Source organism: Rattus norvegicus, chromosome 1 (genome assembly GCF_036323735.1).
Source record: "Rattus norvegicus strain BN/NHsdMcwi chromosome 1, GRCr8, whole genome shotgun sequence".
Lineage (NCBI taxonomy): Eukaryota > Metazoa > Chordata > Mammalia > Rodentia > Muridae > Rattus > Rattus norvegicus.
In genome coordinates, this window is record NC_086019.1 from 204,251,755 (window position 1) to 204,263,411 (window position 11,657).

At 42.7% G+C, this 11,657-nt stretch overlaps 1 pseudogene; it reads right to left on the reverse strand.

The window, feature by feature from the left end:
- Positions 1-10,371: 10,371 nt before the first annotated feature.
- On the reverse strand, positions 10,372-11,243 carry Nt5c3a-ps1 (5'-nucleotidase, cytosolic IIIA, pseudogene 1; annotated as a pseudogene).
- Between the last annotated feature and the right edge of the window lie 414 nt (positions 11,244-11,657).

The following is an 11,657-nucleotide window of genomic DNA, read 5'->3' on the forward strand; positions in this document are numbered from 1 at the left end:
GCCAGATAGAGAAGGGAATGGTGTGAACCATGAGTATTTTGCTTTCGATAGCGAGGGTTAGAGAGGTTTGTACAGTCTCTGTGTCCTATAGAAGCTGTGAGGGAAGGTTCCAGCACAGCCACAGGTTAGTCCGGGGTCCTCATTCTCTAAGAGACATCCTTGTCTCTGTGCCCTACCCAGCCCGTTAAACCCCACTAGGACATAGTATCTGGAAGGGTGCAGGAAGAAACCCTGGGAGGGACTTGGACACACACTACAGGAAGGTTGGGGCAGCTGTGGAGCAGATGTTATGATAGTTCACAGGGCTAAAGGTCCTACTGTATACCTATCTCCTGAATGTGAAGGCAGTGGACACTGCCTCTTTGGTGGCAGAATGCTAGGACGACTAGGGAGGCCTCGACTGCTGTCACATGTTTACGAGTCCAAGGAAGTCAGGAACACAGCATCTCACAAAGACCTTCAACAAGGAGAGATGCTGTTCATTTTTCTTTTGTTGTTGTTTGTTTTGAGATTTAGTTTTATTATGTATAAGCACACATGAGGGTAGGTGTCTGCAGAGGCTCTAGCCTGGAGCTAGAGTTACAGACTTCTGATGTGGTTGATGGGAATCCAACTTGGATCTTCTAAAGGAGCAGTGTGTGCTCTTAACCACTGAACCATCTCTCCAGTCCAAGAGAGATAGCTTTTAAAAGAGACAAAAAGGAATTCTGGAGGTGGAAGTATAGTACTTGAAGCTTTAAAAATTCACTAAACGATTCCCAAGGAGAGATTGGATAATGCAAGTCAAGGAATTGAGAAAAGGGAAAAGATGAGGTTATGTGGCTGTCATCTAGAATTCCAACACTGGGAAGGCTGAGAGCTCAAGGCCAGCCAGGACTACAAAGTAAATCCCAGGATGGGTGGGGGACAAAGAATAGACTGAAAGTGTTCACAGAAATAGGAAAGATAATCTTAAAATTTATATGGATGCACAAAATAGTAATGTTAGAGATATCACCATACCTGCTTACAAATTAGGATACAGTGCTATAATAAAAAACAACCCAGTAGCTAAACAGAGAAACTTTTTCTTGGAAAACCTAAAAACAAAACAAAAGAAAACCAGCATGGTAAAGGCATGAAAACAGGTAAGTAGATCAATGGGGATTAAGTAACCAGAAATATAATAATAATAATAATAATAATAATAATAATAATAATAATAATAATAATAATGAGAAGAAGGAGAGGAGATGGAGGAGGAAGGAGAGGAGGAGGAGGAAGAAGAAGAAGAAGAAGAAGAAGAAGAAGAAGAAGAAGAAGAAGAAGAAGAAGAAGAAGAAGAAGAAGAGGAAGAAGAGGAAGAAGAAGAAATACTGAGTGGTTAGAGAGAGGAATGAGGATAAAGTTACCAGAAATCAGCTTATGTAGCTAAAGTCACCTAATCTGAAAAAGGTGTCAAGTACATGGGAGAGAAGATACTTTTCATGTATGGCCCTGGGAAAGAGTGGGTACCATACATACAGAAGAATGAAGCCAGGCCCTGGCTTTATCTGCACAAAACTCTAGCTGGATCAAAGGTGCCACACCCACTCCAGTGGAGTCTGCGTGACATGAAGCTCTTGTGCTTCGTTTCTATCCAGAACAGAGGCAGGTGCCTGGAATGGCTCGGCCTCCTGGAGGTCCTGGCCGTCTCCCTACAAATAGATGATGATGGGGGTCTATGCTTGCGGTGGAGGTGCCTTCTGTGTTCTAGCCTTGGTGATCTTAGCAATTTTAAGCCTGTCAGCAATATCTGATTTTAAGAATATAGCAGTGTGGGAAGATGGTTGTGTACCTTTAGATGTCTCAGGAACTGAAAGTTCAGAGACGGAAACGTCTCACACCATCATGATCCTGATGAACTCAACGGCTGCGAAGAATTCAACTGCTGCACTCATTAGTTCCCAGAAAATAGGAGAGAAATTAATTGCAGTTACTAACAACATGGCTGTTCCAGAAAAGCCTTTACCCCCTTTTGAAAAAGTTTTGTTTAGCATGATTCAAAACAATAACGATTCTTTTAGATAGATCATAGACAAGTCCCAACAAGTTGAACAAACTTATCAAGAGTTAACTATGGTTACAAAAGTTTCCTTACTATTCTGAGGGGGCCATAAATATAGAGTTTAAACTTTATTATGGCAAAGATAAATGATGAATGCATACCTGGTGCCCACAAATCTGGCAGTATAACTGCAGTTTTTTAAACTATTGTTTGCAGTTGAGAACTGTTTCCTAGACTGTATGTTTAGCTTTCGTCTTTGCAAGGACATTGGTGGTGTGATGAATAAGAGCTGGATGACTGCCAATTATGATGTACCTGTTCTAACTGCTTAAATATACTCCAAGAAGTAAAGCTTTTTGCAACAGCACACACCTCGAGTTTGTGTCTACCGCACCGAATCCGTTCTCTACCTGAAATCCAAGCCTTGGTCCCTCTGCTGACACACTCCTCTGCATGGTCTGTGGCAAAAGGTCTTAATATAAGGCCTGGAACTCTGAAACTTAGGAAACAACATGTCAAGATAAAGGCATGGGCAACCAAATACAAGGGCACCTACATACGTAAAAGAAACCTTACTAAAGCTCAAAACACACATTGCACCTCACACAATAATAGTAGGAGATTTCAACACCCCACTCTCATCAATGGACAGATCATGGAAACAGAAATTAAACAGAGATGTAGACAGACTAAGAGAAGTCATGAGCCAAATGGACTTAACAGATATTTATAGAACATTCTATCCTAAAGCAAAAGGATATACCTTCTTCTCAGCTCCTCATGGTACTTTCTCCAAAATTGACCATATAATTGGTCAAAAAACGGGCCTCAACAGGTACAGAAAGATAGAAATAATCCCATGTGTGCTATCAGACCACCACGGCCTAAAACTGGTCTTCAATAACAATGAGGGAAGAATGCCCACATATACGTGGAAATTGAACAATGCTCTACTCAGTGATAACCTGGTCAAGGAAGAAATAAAGAAAGAAATTAAAGACTTCTTAGAATTTAATGAAAATGAAGGTACAACATACCCAAACTTATGGGACACAATGAAAGCTGTGCTAAGAGGAAAACTCATAGCGCTGAGTGCCTGCAGAAAGAAACAGGAAAGAGCATATGTCAGCAGCTTGACAGCACACCTAAAAGCTCTAGAACAAAAAGAAGCAAATACACCCAGGAGGAGTAGAAGGCAGGAAATAATCAAACTCAGAGCTGAAATCAACCAAGTAGAAACAAAAAGGACCATAGAAAGAATCAACAGAACCAAAAGTTGGTTCTTTGAGAAAATCAACAAGATAGATAAACCCTTAGCCAGACTAACAAGAGGACACAGAGAGTGTGTCCAAATTAACAAAATCAGAAACGAAAAGGGAGACATAACTACAGATTCGGAGGAAATTCAAAAAATCATCAGATCTTACTATAAAAGCCTATATTCAACAAAAAGACCCAGTCCTGAAAATCTGCAGGAAATGGACAATTTCCTAGACAGATACCAGGTACCGAAGTTAAATCAGGAACAGATAAACCAGTTAAACAACCCCATAACTCCTAAGGAAATAGAAGCAGTCATTAAAGGTCTCCCAACCAAAAAGAGCCCAGGTCCAGACGGGTTTACTGCAGAATTCTATCAGACCTTCATAGAAGACCTCATACCAATATTATCCAAACTATTCCACAAAATTGAAACAGATGGAGCATTACCGAATTCCTTCTATGAAGCCACAATTATTCTTATACCTAAACCACACAAAGACCCAACAAAGAAAGAGAACTTCAGACCAATTTCCCTTATGAATATCGACGCAAAAATACTCAACAAAATTCTGGCAAACCGAATCCAAGAGCACATCAAAACAATCATCCACCATGATCAAGTAGGCTTCATCCCAGGCATGCAGGGATGGTTTAATATACGGAAAACCATCAACGTGATCCATTATATAAACAAACTGAAAGAACAAAACCACATGATCATTTCATTAGATGCTGAGAAAGCATTTGACAAAATTCAACACCCCTTCATGATAAAAGTCCTGGAAAGAATAGGAAGTCAAGGCCCATACCTAAACATAGTAAAAGCCATATACAGCAAACCAGTTGCTAACATTAAACTAAATGGAGAGAAACTTGAAGCAATCCCACTAAAATCAGGGACTAGACAAGGCTGCCCACTCTCTCCCTACTTATTCAATATAGTTCTTGAAGTTCTAGCCAGAGCAATCAGACAACAAAAGGAGGTCAAGGGGATACAGATCGGAAAAGAAGAAGTCAAAATCACTATTTGCAGATGATATGATAGTATATTTAAGTGATCCCAAAAGTTCCACCAGAGAACTACTAAAGCTGATAAACAACTTCAGCAAAGTGGCTGGGTATAAAATTAACTCAAATAAATCAGTAGCCTTCCTCTACACAAAAGAGAAACAAGCTGAGAAAGAAATTAGGGAAATGACACCCTTCATAATAGACCCAAATAATATAAAGTACCTCGGTGTGATTTTAACCAAGCAAGTAAAAGATGTGTACAATAAGAACTTCAAGACTCTGAAGAAAGAAATTGAAGAAGACCTCAGAAGATGGAAAGATCTCCCATGCTCATGGATTGGCAGGATTAATATAGTAAAAATGGCCATTTTACCAAAAGCGATCTACAGATTCAATGCAATCCCCATCAAAATACCAATCCAATTCTTCAAAGAGTTAGACAGAACAATTTGCAAATTCATCTGGAATAACAAAAAACCCAGGATAGCTAAAACTATCCTCAACAATAAAAGGACTTCAGGGGGAATCACTATCCCTGAACTCAAGCAGTATTACAGAGCAATAGTGATAAAAACTGCATGGTATTGGTACAGAGATAGACAGATAGACCAATGGAACAGAATTGAAGACCCAGAAATGAACCCACACACCTATGGGCACTTGATTTTTGACAAAGGAGCCAAAACCATCCAATGGAAAAAAGATAGCATTTTCAGCAAATGGTGCTGGTTCAACTGGAGGTCAACATGTAGAAGAATGCAGATCGATCCATGCTTATCACCCTGTACAAAGCTTAAGTCCAAGTGGATCAAGGACCTCCACATCAAACCAGATACACTCAAACTAATAGAAGAAAAACTAGGGCAGCATCTCGAACACATGGGCACTGGAAAAAATTTCCTGAACAAAACACCAATGGCTTATGCTCTAAGATCAAGAATAGACAAATGGGATCTCATAAAACTGCAAAGCTTCTGTAAGGCAAAGGACACTGTGGTTAGGACAAAACGGCAACCAACAGATTGGGAAAAGATCTTTACCAATCCTACAACAGATAGAGGCCTTATATCCAAAATATACAAAGAACTCAAGAAGTTAGACTGCAGGGAGACAAATAACCCTATTAAAAAATGGGGTTTGGAGCTAAACAAAGAATTCACAGCTGAGGGATGCCAAATGGCTGAGAAACACCTAAAGAAATGTTCAACATCTTTAGTCATAAGGGAAATGCAAATCAAAACAACCCTGAGATTTCACCTCACACCAGTGAGAATGGCTAAGATCAAAAACTCAGGTGACAGCAAATGCTGGCGAGGATGCGGAGAAAGAGGAACACTCCTCCATTGTTGGTGGGGTTGCAGACTGGTACAACCATTCTGGAAATCAGTCTGGAGGTTCCTCAGAAAATTGGACATTGAACTGCATGAGGATCCAGCTATACCTCTCTTGGGCATATACCCAAAAGATGCCCCAACATATAAAAAAGACACGTACTCCAATATGTTCATCGCAGCCTTATTTATAATAGCCAGGAGCTGGAAAGAACCCAGATGCCCTTCAACAGAGGAATGGATACAGAAAATGTGGTACATCTACACAATGGAATATTACTCAGTTATCAAAAACAATGACTTTATGAAATTCGTAGGCAAATGGTTGGAACTGGAAAATATCATCCTGAGTGAGGTAACCCAATCACAGAAAAACACACATGGTATGCACTCATTGATAAGTGGCTATTAGCCCAAATGCTTGAATTACCCTAGATGCCTAGAACAAATGAAACTCAAGACGGATGATCAAAATGTGAATGCTTCACTCCTTCTTTAAAAGGGGAACAAGAATACCCTTGGCAGGGAATAGAGAGGCAAAGATTAAAACAGACACAGAAGGAACACCCATTCAGAGCCTGCCCCACATGTGGCCCATACATATACAGCCATCCAATTAGACAAGATGGATGAAGCAAAGAAGTGCAGGCCGACAGGAGCCGGATGTAGATTGCTCCTGAGAGACACAGCCAGAATACAGCAAACACAGAGGCGAATGCCAGCAGCAAACCACTGAACTGAGAATAGGACCCCCGTTGAAGGAATCAGAGAAAGAACTGGAAAAGCTTGAAGGGGCTCGAGACCCCATATGTACAACAATGCCAAGCAACCAGAGCTTCCAGGGACTAAGCCACTACCTAAAGACTATACATGGACTGACCCTGGACTCTGACCTCATAGGTAGCAATGAATATCCTAGTAAGAGCACCAGTGGAAGGGGAAGCCCTGGGTCCTGCTAAGTCTGAACCCCCAGTGAACTAGATTGTTGGGGGGAGGGTGGCAATGGGGGGAGGATGGGGAGGGGAACACCCATAAAGAAGGGGAGGGGGAGGGATTAGGGGATGTTTGCCCGGAAACTGGGAAAGGGAATAACACTCTAAATGTATATAAGAAATACTTAAGTTAATAAAAAAAAAAAAAGAAAAAAAAAGGCATGGGCAAGGGCTTTCTATTAAGAACCTAAGAATCTCAGGAAATCTAAGAAGCGATGTGCAGGATTTATATAGAGAGAAGTGTACCATGAAGAAAACAGGTAGCCTGCAGAATGGGAGAAGCTCCTTGCTAGCTGTCTAATAAGGAATTACTAGCTAGAACAGTGGTTCTCAACCCATGGGCCATGATTCCCCTCAGGGGTCACATGTCAGGTATTCACACAACAATTCATAACATTGGCAAAAATATAGTCATGAAGTAGCAACAAAAATAATTTTATGGTTAAAGATCACCACAATATGAAATATATTAAAGGGTTGCAGTGTTAGGAAGGTTGAGAACTACTGATGTGGTCTAGAAAGAACTCAAGACATTAAATACCAAAAGAATAATAACACTATCAATAAGTACACAGTGAAATGAAGTTATTAGAAGTAGCCAGTAAATATATGAAAAAGAGATTCCACTTGACCTGTCAGAATTACAACCATCAATAGAATGAGGACAAAGGCTGAAGGGGTGGCTTAGTACTGGAGAGCGAGTGCTGCACTTGGAGAGGACCGGAGTTAGTTCCCAGCCACGATATCAGGCAGCTCGCACTGTCTGTATCTCTGGCTCCAGAATATCCAGTTCATTCTTTTGATCTCCATAAGTGCTTACACACATGTGCCTATAGCTCCACACAGGCACATACACACAATTTAAAAAAAATTATATTTTGAACCTGGGTCTCACTATGTAGCCTGACTGGAACTTGCTATGGAGGCCAAACTGGCCTTGAGCTCACAAAAATTTGCCTGCCTCTGCCTTCTGAGTTGTGGGATTAAAGGCATGCATTATCATACCTGGAAATAAAATAACTTAAGAATAATAATAAATGGTTGGCAAGAGAGACAGCTCAGAGGTTAAGAGCATTGGTTATTCTTCCACAGGGCCTTCTGGTACCCCATTCAGTTCCCATCATCCACATGGTGACTTAACAAGCACCTCCAGGGGAATCCAACATCCTCTTCTGACCATACTATACTTGCATAGTACACAGACACATGCAGGCAAAATACTCCTACATGTAAAAGAAAAATAAAGTATCAAAATTTTTAAATGAAAGCAAAGTCTGGAGAAGATGTGGAGAAAAGGAACCTTTAACACTGTTGGTGTGATGTAAAGTACTACAGAAGCCAAAGTGATGGTGGCTCAAAAACTAACAACATAAGCTACATCTTACTCCTCAGGACATACACACACAGACAGACACAGAGTGAGGAAGGGGACAGATGATTGTGGAAACAATATTTCAGTTTCTTAGACACAGTCACTGTCTGACCCAGTAGCCCCTCCACTCTTAGGTCTATACCCCAAGAGAAACAAGAGACACATTCACATAGAAAAACATGTTCATGAATGTTCACAGCGGCATGATTCACAACAGGCAAAGGATAAAAAGCAACTCATATAATCAACTATCAAAAGGGTAGACAAGTGGGCTACATACCTATACCTGGAATTTTTTCAGGCAGAACAAATCCACTCCTAGTGAAAGTTCTGAATAGTAAAAGCACCCCAGGTGGAGCGTTGGTTTGCATTACATTAGGGCTGGGCAGTGGGGAGGGATAGGGAAAGTGGCTAAAGGAGAGAGTTTCCTTTGGTGGTGATGAAAATGCTTTAACATGACTGTGGTGATGGTGAAGAACAGACCGAATGGGGGCCAGAAGGCTTGTGAGCTATTTCTCAGTATAGCTCTTTTACAGAACAAACGGAGTGAACAACAATGAGAGTCTGGAATTGCTGTGCTGCTGCTGTCTTCTAACCCAGAGAATGGGCCTTGAATACTAGATGAGAGTGGAGAATTGAACCGGGGTCCTGATGCCTTGCCTTGCCTTGTCTTCCCTTGCCTTGTCTTGCCTTCCCTTTCCTTCTCTGCTTCTTTCCTTCTTTCCTTCTTCCTTCCTTCCTCTCTCTCTCTCTCTCTCTCTCTCTCTCTCTCTCTCTCTCTCTCTCTTGCTAATTTTAACCTTAAGATAATTTTTCTTTTTTCTTAACTTTTTATTGATTCTTTATATTTTACATCATGCACCCCAGTCCCACTCATTTCCCCTCATATCTGCCCTCTGCTCTTGTAGCCTCTCGCTATCAAATAAAAAACATACAAACAGATGAAACAAATAAACCAAAAACCCAACAACCCAAAACCAAAACATCTTGTCATGGAAGCTGCAGTGTGTCACAGAGTGTCCCATAGTATACCCCTCTCTCTGCACGTTTTCACTTGCAAATGTTCATTGTAATGAGTCATTGGTTTGGTTCAAGGTCTCTGGCTTCTGTGACACTGTCAACACTGGGTCCTCATCAGGACAGCTCTCCCAACTACCACAGATGGTAAGAAGTGATGGGGGAGGGCATCACTCCTATGCCTTTTCCACCTCATGGTCGATGGTTGGCCAGGACAGCTCTTCCCTGCCTGTGCCTTCAGGGCCACTCACCTGCACCCAGTCATTAGGGCTAGCTCTACTGTGCTGCCCAGGAGAGGTGCAGGGCCCACTTTCCAGGGTGCTTTGGGCAAGAAGGGGTAGGGCCAGCTCTCCTGCTCTCATGACCTTGTGGTCAGCTCTTTTGACAGCCACATATGGCAAGGGGTGGGGAGGGGAGCATAACTCAGCAGAAGAGTGGCACAGTCAGCACTCTAGTGCTCTCCCACTCAGGGCCTGCTCACCCTCACCGGCACCCCCACCACCAGGGCCAGCTCTATGTGCTGTCTAAGGGAAGGTATAGGGCCAGCTCTCCCAATTGCTACCTTCAGTGAGAGGTAGGGCAGGCTCTCCAGAGCGTCACAGCCATTGAGGGGTGGGGCCAGTTCTGTTCAGTCCCTAGACATTCACTTGGTCCCTGGCAGCTGCCCAGACTAGGGACCCCTCAGGGACCTCTAGTGGTAATCTGGACATCAACACTGACCTCTGGTGCTGCATAGCCACAGACCCAGACATGGCCCTCAGAGGCAGCACGGGCTAGGACTTCACCATAACCTCAGGTGGTGGGACTGGCTATTTCTCTCCATCCTTTGCCTCCAGTTCCATCTCTCTTCAGAGTGCTAAAACTATTCCACTTCTCTTTCTCTCCAATCTGTCCACTTGAACATTGTACATACTTGTACATTGTAGTGACTCCTGCTGAGAGGGGCCACATGACTGGCAGGCCTCTGGGTGGTTTCCTCCATTTGTGTGGTGTGGCAGGTGGCAAGCCTCTAGGTGTTTACAGCCCACCTGTGGGACTTCCTATACCGTGTTGAATGGTGATAGGCAGGGCTCTGCATGTCTACAGTCTGTGGAAGGTGTGTGTTTGTGGTTGTCTTTCTCTGCTAGTACTGCTTGGCCAGGCTCTGTCTTCTTCCTCTGGCCTGCACTGCATGGTGGTGGGCCTGCGAAGGGGCTGCAGCTACATGTCCAACACATCTGAAGATCCCTCAGGTATTCAGAACTGGAGAGGCAAAAATGCCAAGAACAAGACTGTATTCTAAATTAAACTCTTTCCTTAAGATGGACAGTGCTTGTGTCCATTGCAGCTGTGGGAGAAATCCTCTCTTAAATGCCTTGATTATAATGTCTTCTGTAAAATAGAGTTGACGACCTCTGGTGACTGTTCTTTTACTAAAACAATATCATACGAGCCCACGTGTTTTTCTTAAAGCTCGTCTACGCTGTCATTCAGATACCTAATTTTCAGAACGTGTTCAACATTTGTCTATGCCACCTACCATCTTTAAGTCCCCTTGGGGGTCTCCAGGCACAATGGTGTTGCTGTTCCTTTCCATTGGGCTGAAATAATCTATACTCCTAAAGGTACCGTTATGTTTCTTGAATGCACGACTTAGTTCTCCTTTGAATCCTTTCAGCACTCCATTTTCGTCAACTTGTATGAAGTTGGATGCTACTTTGACACCTTAGTGATAAACTCCATCCTGACAGACACCTTCCTCAAGCATAGCACTGATACCAGCCAGAGATACGAACATGGGGGTACTGTGCTGTTGAAGTTTACTGAAGAGATTCTCATATCCTTCTCTGAGTATAAGATCAGAGTGTGCCACAGTATCTTTAAGTTTGACTTTTAGTATGTCTGTGTCAACAGGCAAACCATGAGGTTGAGTAGACCACTTTACCATGTAAGGGACCTTCTCTTCCACAGTGAGAACAGGATCCGCTTCACTAGTGTACTAGTTCCTTTAGCAGCAGCAACTTTCGTCCACACTCCCCTGTAACGGTTTACAGCTGTCAATGGTATTATATATGATGGGCATCTTGTCCCATTGTAGGAAAACCTACTTAGTGTCTTATCAACATCTGTTCTTGTCTGAGGTTTGGCAGTTTCTCCTTTAGTGAGACCACAGATAATCTCTTCTGCTATTGCAGGGTTCTTGATTTGAATACGCTTTTCTGAAATTCTGGCATCATCTCAATGATCTTGGTCTTGAGGTCTGATTTTCTCTCTCCAAAGTGACTATGTACTGGGTCGGCACCACACCCACCACACCTGCCACTGCTGTGCACATGACATCACTGAACTGGGCACTGTGTCCACCAGTGCCAGGACCTGTGGGTCCAAGAACAGGCAGGCCTGCACCTGACAAGCCCCAGAGGGTATGAACCCAAGGGCACAGCCACATGCCTCACACTCTTGTAGTTGATGTTGTTTCTGTTGTTGTTTATTTGTTTGTTTGTTTCCCCCAAAAGAGGATTTCTCTACATAACAGCCCTGGCTATCCTGGAACTCACAGAAGTACCCTTGCTGTTGCCTCCCAAGTGTTGGGTTTAAAGTGTACACCACTGCCCAGCATCTTTTGTTCATTTATTTTTTGGTTTTATTTAATGAGTGTGGGCATT